The 15,728-nt window shown below is 33.2% G+C and overlaps 1 protein-coding gene across 1 annotated transcript in view; it reads right to left on the reverse strand.

Moving 5' to 3' along the window:
• Positions 1-15,728, reverse strand: part of LOC139498250 (protein odd-skipped-related 2-like) — a 47,576-nt gene that overhangs the window by 17,376 nt on the left and 14,472 nt on the right. The window lies entirely within an intron of this gene.

A 15,728-nucleotide genomic window follows, 5' to 3' on the forward strand; every position in this document is an offset into this window, starting at 1 on the left:
TTTCTTCATCCGATTATTATAAGAGTAAAGAAAATATGAATTATCGCGGTCCTTTATGTCGACGATTATAGAGCCGAACAGATATATAACATTTCCCTTCCCACTACAACCTGCAGATATTTTAAGATAAAGCTATTGCCTTGAAGAATTTTACCAAAAAGATAACAATATGTTTAAAAAGATTATGTTTCAGCCTCGTAAAAGAGAATGCACCGACCATAACGACGATCCAGGGTTCTTTTTCTATTTAAAATGTTATAGCGTAGTTGTTTTAGAAGATGAACACGTATTTCAGGTTCTAAAGCAATACCATGAAAACCCTTCTCTCAAACCGCCCACTGGTTAGTTGTATTACCTTATATATACATTTACAATTCATTCAACAATAAAATATATAAACACTTATCGTTTGGTTAACCGCATCCCTTTGTACAAAAGCATGGCTGACCAGATATTATGCTTTTTAACTTAATTAAAACCTATTTCCTTTCAACAAACAAATCTTCCGTAAATTTGCTTTTTGTTGTCGATGGTTTACTAGAAAGGTTGATTTTTAGAAATTATGAAATTAATATTATAGATATAAATAAAAAGAGGCAAATTGATGATAAATTCCATAAAAATATTAAAAACCTATTTTTAACTATAATCATCAGAAAAGTTAGCTTTCAGAACGAATGTACTAACAAGGATTTGTAAACTATACAAATCCTTGGTACTAACTGAGACTAATATAACACTGTTATAGTAGTCTCAGGTACTAACAAATACATTTGTACACTTACCAATAGATGTCTCATTCAAAAAGTTAAACAAAACTATTACCGATCATACAAAAGAAAAAAAAAACAAAAAAAATATTTACCTCAAACTTTGCTTGCGTGACTGTGTTCTATTGATTGTGAAAATTGGAATGATATAATTTCAACAAACAGAAGCATTTTATAAAACAAAATTTAAAAAGGTATTTGACAATTTGTAATATACAACAAATTTCCGTTCGTTTATTCTTTTGTTTTTACCATAAAAAGGTGTGATAATATACATTTTTACTGCTCTTTGAACCACCTCCCCTCCAATTAATGTGACAACTCGGTGTCAAGACCCATGGAATAAACAGGGAATACACACACACCTGTTTGAACTGTTCTACCTGTAGCAAATTTATGTAAAACAATTGGTATAAATTTAATTGTTGCTTCGAAATAGAAATTTTAACTGAAATATAAATTATTGATTGCTGCCATTTTTTTAAATTTTGATTTCTTTTTTAAACACTTATTATTAAATTTTATTATGTATTTCCCTGTTTCTTTTATACAATGTGAGTCTAACAAAAAAGAGTATAACGAGGGAAAACACAAAAACTAAAGAAAATTAATGAAGAAAATAAATAAACAAAGACGAAAAACCTTCATTTATCCTATCAATATTTAACAAAGACATAATTTAAAATGAATTCATAGATATAATTTCGTTTCCAAAAGAAATATAAAATTGGCAGTCTCACTTCTATACAGAAAAGCATTTGAATAAATTTTGAAGAAAAAAAAAGAAAACGGAGACGAAATAATAAAATGTACCACAATGCACAATGACCTTGTGAAATGTGTATTTTGACAAAACAATAATAAGACAGTCAAATGAAGATGCAAATGGTGATATTCTATTGCTGCTATTAATGATGGTGATGTTTTTGCTGCTGCTTGTGATGATGTTAATAACTGCTCAGTCTGCTGCAATTGATTATAGTTATGTTTTGTTACTGCTTGTGATGATACAAAAAAAACCTGCTCAGTCTGATGCAATTGGTTATTGTGACGTTTTTGTTGCTGCTTGTGATGATGCTCAAACTGCTCAGTCTGTTGCTATTGGTTATGGTGATATTTTCGTTACTACTTATGATGATACCAAAAACTACTCAGTTCGCTGCTATTAATGATGGTGATGATTTTTGTTGCTGCTTGTGATGATGTTAATAACTGCCCAGTCTGCTGATATTGATTATGGTTATGTTTTAGTTGCTGCTTGTGATGATGCCCAAACTACTCAGTCTGCTGCTATTGGTTATGGTGATGGATTATTTCTGCTTGTGATGATACAAAACACTGCTCAGTTCGCTGCTGTTAATGATGGTGATGTTTTTGTTGCTGCTTGTGATGATACCAAAAACTACTCAGTCTGTTGCTTACGATTATGGTGATGTTTTTGTGGTTTCTTATGATGATTCCAAAACAGCGCAGTTTGCTGCTTTTATTATGGTGATGTTTTTGTTGCTTCTTATGATGATCCCAAAACAGCTCAGTCTGCTGCTATTGATTATGGTGATGTTTTTGTTGCTGCTTGTGATGATCACAAAACAGCTCAGTCCATTGCTTTTTATTATGGTGATGTTTTTGTTGCTGCTTGTGATGATTCCAAAACAGCTCAGTCCATTGCTTTTGATTATAGTGATGTTTTAATGGGGGAAAAACATACCTCCCCCATCCCATGAGCGTTGGTATTTTTCTCGTTATCGGATGAATTGGATTATTCAATAAATGTTTTATTTGTGTTGCATAACTTGTATAACTTGTATATTTCTATGAACTTGTTCTCACTGGCATTTTCTTTTGAAAAAAAGTATTTCCCCTTTAATGACCAAGCCTATTTCCCGCAATTTTTGTTTTATTTTACAATTATCTTTTTTTCTCTCGTTATCTGATAAATAAAATCATTCAATTATTGTTTTTATTTGTATTAAGTGCATAAATTGTAGTTCTTTTAACTTGGTATCATTTCAAGTGGATTTACAAATAAATTCTTCCGTAAGCAATTGTTTTATTTCATGATAAGTTTCCGATTTGTTTTGCAATGATTATCTTTGAGTGGTAGCAGGTCCATATTTTTCCTATAAAGCAGCTATTTGAATATATTATTTCCTGTTGCTAAAATACATAGGTTTTCAAGGAAATAATATGTATAGAACAGAAGGAAATTATAATAACTATTGGAAGAGACATCTAAATTAGATACTACAGTCGAACCTCGTTGTGTCGAACTCAATTGTGTCGAAAACTTGAATGAGTCGAAGTAATTTCGCGGTCCCTGTAAAATTCTCGTTTGATCAATGCATAATTACCTCTGATGAGTCGAACTCGGTTGATTCGAATACTCTGTTAAGTCGAGTAAATTTTATAGTCCCGTCGAAGTAAAATTAATGTAAATTGACCCCGATGTCTCGAATTTCGAAAGTAAAATTTTTCGAAAGATGCAGACCTAATGATCATGATGATATAAATTTAAGTAGTATACATGTACTATAAAATTAAGAATGGAAATGGGGATTGTGTCGAAGAGACAACAACCCGACCATAGAACAGACAACAGCAGAAGGTCACCAACAGGTCTTAAATGCAGCGAGAAATTTTTGCACCCGGAGGCGTCCTTCAGCTGGCCCCTAAACAAATATATATACTAGTTCAGTGATAATGAACGCCATACAAAACTATAGCATATATACTATGCAGTGTTATACAGATAAGATTTCGTGCCATCTCCCCTTCGCGTAGAAAAATCATTTTCCATTGTCTGGACAACTACTTTGCTGAGAAAAGGCACTGAATATTTGTCTGTAGTGTGCATATTTAGGGTAGACATGAACTCATAATTTCTTGGAAACTGACAAAATATAGTTTTATTCTATTGAAAATTAAGCATATTCCTAAATAATTTGATCCTGTTCGTTATACAGTGAAACCTGGTTAAACCGAATCATGCACAAACCGAAAACCTGTATTTATAAACCAAACATGTTCTAAAGCACCGTCATATCAAATTGTATACGTTGGGAACTTGATAAAACCTATTATCCCTATTTTGTGCATTTTCCCTTTGATCTTTTTTGTGATAATTTTTCATATCATGCTACTCGTTTGAGATGGAAAATTATTGCTAGAAACTAAGCAGGCACGTGGCGTTGCTAACGAAATTGACATGAAATTGACAAAGTCGTCATAGGTAAAACAGCGATAAACAGATTATCATTGGTCATCTCAACTCGATTGCCCTTCTCGCTTTTGCCGTCCTGACTCAAGCGAGGCAATCAATCTCGTTGAGATGATCGACGATAATCTATAAATATCGGCAAAAAAACATCAAAATATAAAGTCCCGAAGAGGTGCGGTTTAAACAGGTTTCACTGTAGTTGAAAAGAAGTGAGCTTTTGATATGAGTAGCCCCATTCCCCAACAAAATATGAGTGGTCAATGCATGCTTCAAAATCCTCCAAGATTATAAAGAATAAAATCGGTGAGAAAACCAATGTATAATAGACAGGAATTCCGTAGTGACAAAAAGTCGCGAATAATGTTCTTAAACATTATTTGATCATTTGTTTGAAAAAGTTGCTTTATATATAATAGTTCAATAAAAATGCAAAACTGATTTTGAAAAAAAAAGTTTGCTCATATTACACAGAAAAATTATTTCAAAACATAATGGTGACTTCTTGTCCTGTGACTTCTTTTCCGTGAGTTTTTGCCAGTCTGTGCATTTTTTTGTCAATCGTATTTCTGTCCAGCCTTTTACTTGCCATTTTTATAATAAATACATATTCATACGCAATAGAATGCAAAAAAAAAAATGTGTAACAAACCAGCTTCTGACACAATGCCAAAAGGTTTTTAAAAATTCGGAGTTGGAAACATCCGTCAGTCTTCGCAATTGTTATTTTATTTACTCATTTGAATTGTATTTTTTTTATATTTGCAGTGGCGATCTAGAAATTTTCATAAGTGGGGGCCCACTGACTGACCTAAGAGGGGGCCCGCTCCAGTCACGCTTCAGTGATTCTCTATATAAGCAACCAATTTTTTTCCCAAAAAGGGGGGGGCCCGGGCCCCCTGCCCCCCTAAATCCGCCTATGATTTGTCATTTCGCGGTCTTGTATAGCTGAACATGTGGTACGGTCTTTGCTCATTGTTGAAGGCCGTACAGTGATATAAAGTTGTTTACTTTTGTGACTTTTGTCTATAGTAGAGAGTTGTCTCATTGGAAATCATACCACATCTTCTTATTTTACATATACATGTAATAATTTAGAAGTGTATTTACACCGGCATTTCGTTAAAGGGGCACTAGATCTAAAGATGGATAACGCATGCATTTTGCGTGTTCGCTTACTTAAAAGAAAAGAATGCCAAAATTGAAAGTGAAGCAAAGGTATATCATTTGATTGGCTGATTCGACCCCCCAAAAAAGCATTTCTATACAGGTAATAAAGAGTGCACACGCTGAAATATCTCGCCTTCTTTACTAATCATTGATATTATGTTGATAGTAAATATAAAGTTTATTACAACTGTCACATAAACTTAACATTAACCAAGAAAACTAAACATTGACCAATCAACCATGAAAATGAGGTCAAGGTCAGATGAACCATGTCAGGCAGACATATACAGCTAACAATTCTGCCATACAACAAATATAGTTGACCTATTGCTAATAGTTTAAGAAAAAACATACAAAACACAAAAAGTTAACACTGAGAAGTGAACCGTGAAAATGAGGTCAAGGTCAAATAAAACCTGCGCGACTGACATATAGATCATCATAAAATATTCACATACATCAAATATGGTTGATCCATTGCATATAGTATTAGAAAAAAAGACCAAAACTTAACTATAATCACTGAACCATAAAAATGAGGCCAAGGTCAGATGACACCTGAAAGCTAGACATGTTCACCTTACAATCATTCCATACACCAAATATAGTAGATCTATTGCATACAGTTTAAGAAAAACAAACACAAAAACTTAACTATAACCACTGAACCATGAAAATGAGGTCAAGGTCAGATGACACCTGCCAGTTGGACATGTACACCGTACAGTCCTTCCATACACCGAATATACTTAAGTCTAGATCTATTGCTTATAGTATCATCACCAAAACTTAACCTTGTTCACTGATCCATCAAATGAGATCGAGGTCAAGTGAAAACTGTCTGACATGCATGAGGACCTTGCAAGGTACGCACATACCAAATATACTTATCCTATTACTTATAATAAGAGAGAATTTAAAATTACAAAAAATCCTAACTTTTTTGAAGTAGTCACTGAACCATGAAAATGAGGTCAAGAACATTGGACGTGTGACTGACGGAAACTCCATAACATGAGGCATATAGTGTAAAAAGTATGAAGCATTCAGGTCTTCCACCTTCTAAAATATGAAGCTTTTAAGAAGTTAGCTAACGCCGAAGCCGCCGTAGCCGCCGCCGCCAGATCACTATCCCTATGCCGAGTTTTCTGCGACAAAAGTCCCAGGCCCGACAAAAAAGATGATAAACATATATTTTCAATCTACAATATGAAATTAAGCAGAAATAGAAATATCAAATTGCACGAGTTCTCTTTCTATTGATATCTATTTTTATGTTTATATTGCTTATTGATCATCGGAGGCCTAACTCGATAGTAGTTAGATGACGTCAAGAATAAAATACACACGAAACGAAGCTACTTGTTATCGAGCCCATTCCTTTATAATTTAGATGAATGTTTTGATGGTTATGGATAAACTATGAGAATTTGAGTCCTTTCAATACTCGATGTACAAAATCTTAAAAGTGTTGACAATTGAATAACACTTCATGTATAATAATATATCATGGGAACTATAAGTTCTAGAACTCTATAATATATATAAATAGAAACACAGATATAAATTGAAACAAACAATAAATTAAGATTTTAATTCTCTTTCAAGTAATTTCATGTACAGAAAAATAAAAAAAGATCAAAAACCTATTGTTCAGAGAACCATTGATGGTCTTTCCACCCGTAAGGATCTTTTTTATATGAAAATATTAAAATTTTAATGTCAATTTTAGCGTCAAATGACAGCTTATTGAATGCTGATTCCAAAAATATATGGTTTCTATACAAAAAGATATAAATAAGGGAGATCATTTTTTACTTCCGGTTTAAAAGATGTTACTTCCTGAATGTTTTGATAATTTAGATGACACTGATTCCAAAAATAGATGGTTCTATATACTTTTACATTAAATTAGTACAAAAAATGGCTACTTCTGGTTTACAAAAGGTCACTTCCGGTTGGCTTTTTCAAGGTCACATTGCTGGCACCCTTTTGCCAAAAGACCCATGGCTTTATCATGTATATATAAGAGGAAAAAGCATAGGTCAAAATCTAGAACGATAAATTTACCTATGACCTTGAGCTCAATTTCAAGGACCACTTGACCTTTCAAATGTCACAAGGTCAACGTCATAATACACCTTGAAGGTCAAGGTTAAATTTCATCATGACCTAACATTGACCTCAAATTGAAGGTCTTAAACTACTGATCATTTTTGCAGTTTATAATAGGTTGATATCTGTTACCATTAAAAAGATATACACACAATTTTATACTTTTATGAATCATCCCATCGTAACTTTTGAACAGACAGTCGGACACTTTTGAGCTCACTGTATAAAATGTAGAGCTCGTCAAGAGGAACCTTTTATACGCTGTAAGTATGCAGCAAACTCTTATCGTTTTCTTAATGTGCAAGCTTGATATTGCATGCAAGCTTGATATTGCAGCGTAATTTTTTTTTTTGCACTCGGTGACCTTCGACCTTGGGTGCAAATTGAAGGTCACATGAACTTAAGATTATTGGGGTAGATCCCAAGTCTTTACGACTTCCGGTTCTCGAGATACAATTTTTCAAAAATGGTGTATATTTTTTCAAGGGAAATTACTCCTTATAAGGGTTAACAACAAAATGATTTTATATGTTTATAAACATTGCCAACAGGTCTTGATGTTGCCGTTTTCAAATCTATTCTATCTTCAATACTTTTTGAGAAAAATGCATAAGAAAGAAATTGCTTCAAGGGGACATAACTCTCATAGGGAATGATAAAATACTTAGCAGCCTCATATATGGTAACACATCTTGATGAGATCTAACTATTGTTTAAATAAGGTCATGATATCTTCAAAAACAACGAGGGGGGCCATGTCGAAAAAAAAACAATAAAAGGGAAATAACTTCTAAAGGGGATGATGAAATCATACACAGCCTCATCTGGTAATACTTCATGATGAGGTCTACCGATGGTCCATATTTGGTCTTGATAACTGCAATAGAAACGGGGAGAGGCTATTTATAAAAAAATGCTGGAAGAAAAACAATTAGGTCTTTCCTCGCGTAGAGGAAAGACCTTAAAAACAGTAAGGTCTTTCCCCACGTGGGGGAAAGACCTTAATCAGGAGAAATTCAATAGGTCTTTCCACACGGAAAGGTGGAAAGACCTTAATATATGTAAATAATACATCAAAGAAATACGTAAGCAATACGAACACTACTAAAAACCGGGTGGGTGGTCTCAGTTGCTCGGTAAGGGTTAGCATTTCCTGCTCCACATGTCACAGTGGCACCCGTCGTGTTGTTCATGTTATTACAAACCCGGTAAATAGTCTAATTCGGTAGGTCACACACGTAAAAAGGGAACGGGATTGTAGTTACGAAATAAGATAGTCATAAAATGTGTCCTACGATATATCTTATGACATATCTTATGAAAATTGGACCCAGAATAGCATGCAAAATATAAAAAAAATATAATTTATCGTCTTAATTGCCTGGTCGTTTAAATATAGTTCCCGATATTTCACTTTGAGACTCATAAACTATTTATTAGTATTGTTTGGTCCAGCGATTCATTTCAACAAAATATTGCAGTACAACATAATACTAGCAATTTTTGAAGCAAAGTTGTTTGTAAAAAAAAAGTTCGATTAGCAATTAGTTCAAGCTAATTGTGGATCAGTATCATCTTTTGACATAATCTTTTAACTGTTCAATATATTTATATACGTAGGACTCTGAACTGCGATGATACTCCGAACAGCGATGGTCACGCTGAAGTGCGATGGTCTACGCTCAAGTGTGTTGGTGGGTAAGCTGAAGTGCGATGGTCCATTTTTGACGTTGTTTATACTAGCTAAACGCGACGGTCTGAAGGTGGACTCCTATTTTATCTGGAGATGTAGTTGTTAGCGTGCTAGCCTCATATTTGAGAGATCGGGTTTTTTTTCTGTTCAGGTCAAATCAAAGACTTTAATTTTTAATATGCCAATCTTTCGCTTATATTAGCATACAGCAGTATGGGGTCAGAAAATAGACTAGATGGCTCAGATTAAAGAGAAATTTATACTTAGTCTACTAATCAATTTTGCATGAAGAAAGGTCATACTTATTTCGAAGTTTTAAGCGAAAAAAAAATCGGAGTCACCGATGTTGTGAAATGTCTTTATATTGCGTGCTTAAGTGCGAAAAAAAACAGGTTCAGTGCGCCGTTCTACAGTACTTACTAAGCAGGATCCAACTTATTCTATCAAATATAGTAGTAACTTATTTTTGTCATATCATAGCTAATAAATTGCTAACAACACACTCTCGTCCATTTATCTGATATCATAACAGGTTTATGATTGACTCATAGCGGGTAATTAGCTGCTTCTCCAGCATGACCAAGTTGGGACCAATCGGGTTTATTTTTTGTCTATCCCATTGCAGAAGATTATTACTGTAAGCACACTGAAATCAGAAATTGTGTGTTTTCTTACAAAGCAGGATTCATCTCAAGCCGCTGAATTAAATATAGTCATGATAGTGGCAGCTGAGGGTGAAACAATCATTTTTTTTTCTCAGGGTCAAAAACAAATTATTTTTCTCTCCAAAAACTGGAAACAAACTTTTTTCCCCAAAAAAAAATCTATAGCCCCACCCCCAAGAAAATCAAATGGTTGCTGCCAAAGATATGTATCGGTTATCAAATTGGATGTCCCTAATTAAAATGCCGAACTCCTTTTCAGCAGAAATCCAGGTATTGCAATCTAGTATTTTACCACTTGGATTTGACGACACAATCTATTACTAACTATATAAAATTGTCATCAAACAATTACCTTTGTTATAATGTACATGAGTGACCTTCTGCTGTTGTTGTTTTTTCTATGGTCGGGTTGTTGTCTCTTTGGCATATTCCCCATTTCCATTCACAAATTTTATTTGTCTGTGGTTCCGATTGCCATTGCAATCCAATGATTTTGCATTCATGTAGATCAGAATTTGGCCTGTTTAACCGATTGGAACTTCAGTACCGATAGCCAGTAATACGTGTTAAGTACAACCATAAGAATAAAGTCTTCCTCATTTCCGGTTAGTCAGGTTTATAAACAACTCACAACTGACGAAACACATATGTATGTCATTAAAGTATGATCATATTATGCTCTGTCATATTTGTAATCATTTGAAACAAATTACTACATTTGACGAATCCAGTAATTTTTGAAAACCATACGGAAATTGTCCATACTGGGGACAATAGAAAAAAACTTGGTTGTCTATAATTATGCCTATATAAGTGGGTTAGTAGACTATAATTCAGTGCAGCACTCTGAACAAGTATTTACTCATTCAGAAAAGTCACGGACAGTTCCGGTTCTATCACAAATAGCCAATGATATTCATGAGAAATAGATTATAACAATAGTATCGAACTTAAGAATACTTTTAATTATTTTCCCTTTTTTGTGCCAAAAAATCAAGTGAAATAAACCAGCGATGGATAATAAGTTTACTACGCATTATATATGTTGGTTGCTTCATTGTATTTTCTTTAGCTCAGATTTTTTTGCGAGGTTGTTGTTATTTATTTTTATTTTTTTGTTTGTTTGTTTCGTTTGTTCTTTACTTTTTGGGCACGAAGGGTTTTCAGCCGACCGTGAAATTAGGGTCAATACTTTAATTTGGCATTAAAATTAGAAAGATCATATCATAGGAAACATGTGTACTAAGTTTCAAGTTGATTGGACTTCAACTTCATCAAAAACTACCTTGACCAAAAACTTTAACCTGAAGCAGGACGAACGGACGCACAGACGAACGAACGAACGGTACAACGAACGAACGGACGAACGAACTAACGGAGGCGCAGACCAGAAAACATAATGTCCCTCTAGTCTATCGTAGCACTGTAGGTGGGGCATAAAAAATATTTGAAAAATGATATTCGAGTTATGCTGTTTTATTTGTTTTCCTACTGAAAGGTAAATCAATAAGCACATCTTAATATCTTAGATTAGGAAATACAATTGTGAATGATTGATTGATTGTTGGTTGCTTAACGTCCAGTGGCAAATATTTCATGCATATTCAGGACGAGAACAAGTTCACAATAAATACAATAGGTAGGTTGATACAATAGAGGCCATCTGGGATGATGGTCGGGGAAATTTGGACTGCCACTGGAAAATAAGGGTATATTGGATAGGGACAGAAATTTTGCCTTGCAACAGGCTACCTACGGACCCCTCAAAGAGTTGTTGCAAGGGTTCTTAACGTGCAAAGAGCGTGGCACTCTCTTTACACGTGGCATCGGATTTAACGTCCCCCTTCTGACCGGACGTGACTGCGAACTTGATACATCCCGCACAGCCAAACGGACGCCCCACTTCAATTGTGAAGATGAAATTTATATATAATGTGATAAATACAAAAAAAAAATCAAACTAAAGAAAATTTATTTTAAAAAAAAAACTGAATTCGTTACAATAACTCAACACGCTAGGTACCCCAGGGTTGTTTTGGATTGTGAGGAGGGAATCGTTCCATTATTTTGACACACACTTTTTATTATACTCCTACGACAATAGATTGACAGCGGCCGTGTCAATAAAAATATCCTAGGATTGTCCTAAGATATGTCTTAGGACATTATTTGGGATGGTCTGAGGACGTGTCTGAGACATGTCTTAGAATGTAAAACAAAGCTATCTTAGGACAGTCCTAACTACGATGGTGCTAAGACCATCCTAACACATTTATCTAATCAAAAAAAAAGTATGTAGAGATGTGAATGGCCTTTATTTTATTGTATTTCAGTATATACGTAAAGGGGGAGGATGACTCTTATATGGAAAACAATTTAAAACGCAAAATATACGTTTTAATGTAATATACTAAAAGCTATGTTATTAAATATGATAACAGATATAAATGAATTTCTTACGTCAAAAATAAAAATAAATAATCACAAAACTTGGTTAAATGCGATATTCGTGCTGCAATTTTAGTATACGATTTTGTTTAAAAGTTGTCATTAGGTCCACTCGATTTGATTTGTTGTATTGAATAAGGATTAGTTAAAAGAGAAGTCACTTATTTTCCACATTAAAATTATAATTGCATTATATGTTCAAGTGCAAAAATGTTGTATATTTATGAGAGTATTTTTAAAGCTTCAAAAAGGGCAGCACAATTTATTTAGGATAAGCGTAATACCGTGACATCGTAAAATATATACTTTTTGGAGAGAATACAAATGTCTATAGACAAGTGATTTTTGTTAGAAAAGCAACTTCCCCAAATGACTCCGCAACATCTCAATGTATTTATACATGTGAACCAAATAAGTTATAGAAGACACACACAAAGTTCTTGTAATATGCTTATTATTAAAAAAAATCAAACTGAATACTTAGTCTATAAACGCACTTTGTTGATATCAGGAAGTATTTTATGCATCAAATTGTTTACAAATATCAAAAAAATATTTTGTGTAATTAGTTTAATGCTAATAACAGTATAATAGTTAAATATTGTGTTAGTATTGTTCTATTATTGAGTTTATGACATATTTGTTGTTTTTATTTCGTTTTAGGACATCGTAACTTTTAGGACTATCCTAAGACACCTCTTTATATATCCTAACTTTAGGACCAAATTTAGGACATATCTTATTTTAGAACACCTTCGTTAACCTGACTTAGGACTAAGACGTGTCCTAAGACCATCCTAAGACACGTCCTAGTCCTAGGACAGCTTCGATAACACGGCCCCTGAATGATAAAATCCCTATAAAGAATAAGAAAAATAAATTCAGATGTGTTGGTTAAAGTAAATATGTTATGCGACATCAAATTTTAATTTTTTACAAACAAACACGATTTGTTTTAGGTATTTAAAAGACGGGAGGTCACCATATAACCTGAGTTACTTATATATCTACACGAAATTTATCAAAAATAAATGATTTATACATTTATATTGGAGAAACAGTAAAAGATGGTTATGATAAGCAGTGTTTATCTTTTGATAACATTATCATGGTCAAAGTGGCTTAACTCCTGACCACTTGATGGTGTCCAAGTCTTTGTCTATAATGTATACTGAAGGGGCGATTTATGACTATAGTATGAAGCTAATTTAGTAATAATTGTGTTCAGTGACTTCTTAAAGTAGCTTCAGAAATCCTTACTTTATAAGTTTTAATCTCATTTGGTCATCTTTGTTTATTTACATTTCATTGGCAAGAAGTTGTCATAGATAAAATACGCACGAATCAAATGAAAGGGTTTCTGTGTGCTGAATGAATTAATGCTTCTACTTTTTATCCCAACGCAAATTCCAATTAGAATTGATCTTTTAGATGAGGATCTAGGTATTTACATAGGGCTACCAAGGCACAACAGTAGTATACCGCTGTTCAAAACTCATAAATCCTTGGCTGACAAAAAACAAAATCGGGGTAACAAACAAACTAAAACCGAGGGAAACGCATTAAATATAAGAGGAGGACAACGACACAACACTAAAATGTAACACACACAGAAACGGACCAATCATCAGACAAAATCCCACGAGAATAACACTGAAATATAACATCAAAACCAAATACATGAATTTGGGATAGACAAGTACCGTGACACGTCTTATCACACTAAAAAATAAGAGAAAACAAACGATGCAACGTTACATTAACACGTATGTGGCGCCATAGTGCACTAAATTCACTGCATGTGCATGTTTCATTGCATCAGATGTGCATTTCGACAATAAAGGCATCTCTTCAATGACAATTAACAAAAAGATATTAAAAATTCAAATCTTATACAAAAATTGAGAGCTAATAAAAATTTAAAAAAAAAAGGACATTAATCAAAGACAAACCGGAAAAGGCATCAGAGCATCAAACTGGGGACACGTAATATTATCCTTCATTGAATGCAAAATAAATCTGTTATTTCACATCAATTTAACATGCTTATTTACAATTATACAATGTATCCCAAGTCAGGTAATAGAACTTTAAAATATTGGGGGGGGGGGGGGGGGGGGGGGGGGGGGGGGAGGGAGTAGATGACGAACTTTAAACCATGGATCAACTTGGGAAGCGAGCAAATTTTTTTTTTTTTTTTTTAAACAATTAAATTTGGTTTGGAAATTTAGTTAAACCTACCTCATTATAATATATAAACGGAATAACACATTCTAGTCAAGTTAGAAGATAATTTTGTATTTGTAAAATTTAGGTCCTCAATAGGCATGAAATAATTGCCACTGGACGTTACGCAAGCAATTATCAAAATAATAAAATTAATAATGTAAAACCATTTAAACGAGAAAACCAACGGTCTAATCTATATAAAAACGAGAAACACGTATGAACTACATAAACAGACGACAACTTATGTACATCAGATTCCTGACTTAGGACAGGTGCAAACATTTGCAGCGGATTTAAACGTTTTTTAAATGGTACCAAACCTTATCCCTTTTCTGAAACAAAAGTATAACATCACAACATAGAAGACACTATAAAATATCAATTGGAAGGCTTAACTCATTCCAAGGACGTATATTAGACGTATGTTAGCTATACGTCCTTGCTCATTCCAAAAAAAAAAAAAAAAAAAAAAAAATGGTCTGTTATATTGTCCATTATAACTCAGTTGACTCCTTTAATTTTTTAATTGTAGTGTGTGTGACTTTTATATATTTACAGAATTTGTTCTCGTTAAAGATTTTCTTTTAAATCAACATTTTTTTATGTACGTTAATATTTTTATGAACTCAGGCTTACTATTAATATCATAATTATAATTCCTTATTTTTGTTTGTTTATATACTTGACCATTTTGATCGATTAAGTATAAATAGTCTTCCATGAAGTAAAACGGACTTTATTGTATTATCAGTTTATATTTCTCTGGTATTATGATATTATCAGATGATGAAGATGTACTGCCGGAAATCACGGATATGATAATATGTCATCAACGTCAACCTAACATAAGGTTATCATAAAAAGCTCAGTTGATGTTAAATAAATGAAATAATTATAAAAATACCACCCCATCAAATTTTTTTTAAATGAAAAAATAAAATAAGAATACATGAAAATAAAAACCCAAAAATATAAAAACGGCAAAACTTAACAAAAACAAATAATAAACCAGAGACATATATAATACAAGATTGTATTATATGTCTCTGAATAAACAAATAAAAAGCAAATAATTATAATAAAAAAGTGAAAGAAACAAAACTAAAAATTAAACTTTAAAAAAAGGGAAAAGATCGCACCTTATATATAGTTTTAAAACCAAAGTGAACAAATGTAGTTTTCAAGTTCAGAGAAAGATTAAAAGATGTGTTTATGTATACTCTTGCAGTGGCGGACACACTAAATTTTCATAAATAGGGGGTCCTGACTGCCTAAGATGCCCGTTCCAGACATCATGCTTCGGTGACAAGTTCCGTAAATAATCAACCACAAAAGGGGGGCCCCCGGCCTCCCCCTTTTCATGAACAACCTACTAAATCCGCCTCTGTCTTGCATGCCTGGCATTATGTTATATATCATATCCA

This window comes from Mytilus edulis, chromosome 12, assembly GCF_963676685.1.
Source record: "Mytilus edulis chromosome 12, xbMytEdul2.2, whole genome shotgun sequence".
In the NCBI taxonomy this organism is placed as follows: Eukaryota; Metazoa; Mollusca; class Bivalvia; order Mytilida; family Mytilidae; genus Mytilus; species Mytilus edulis.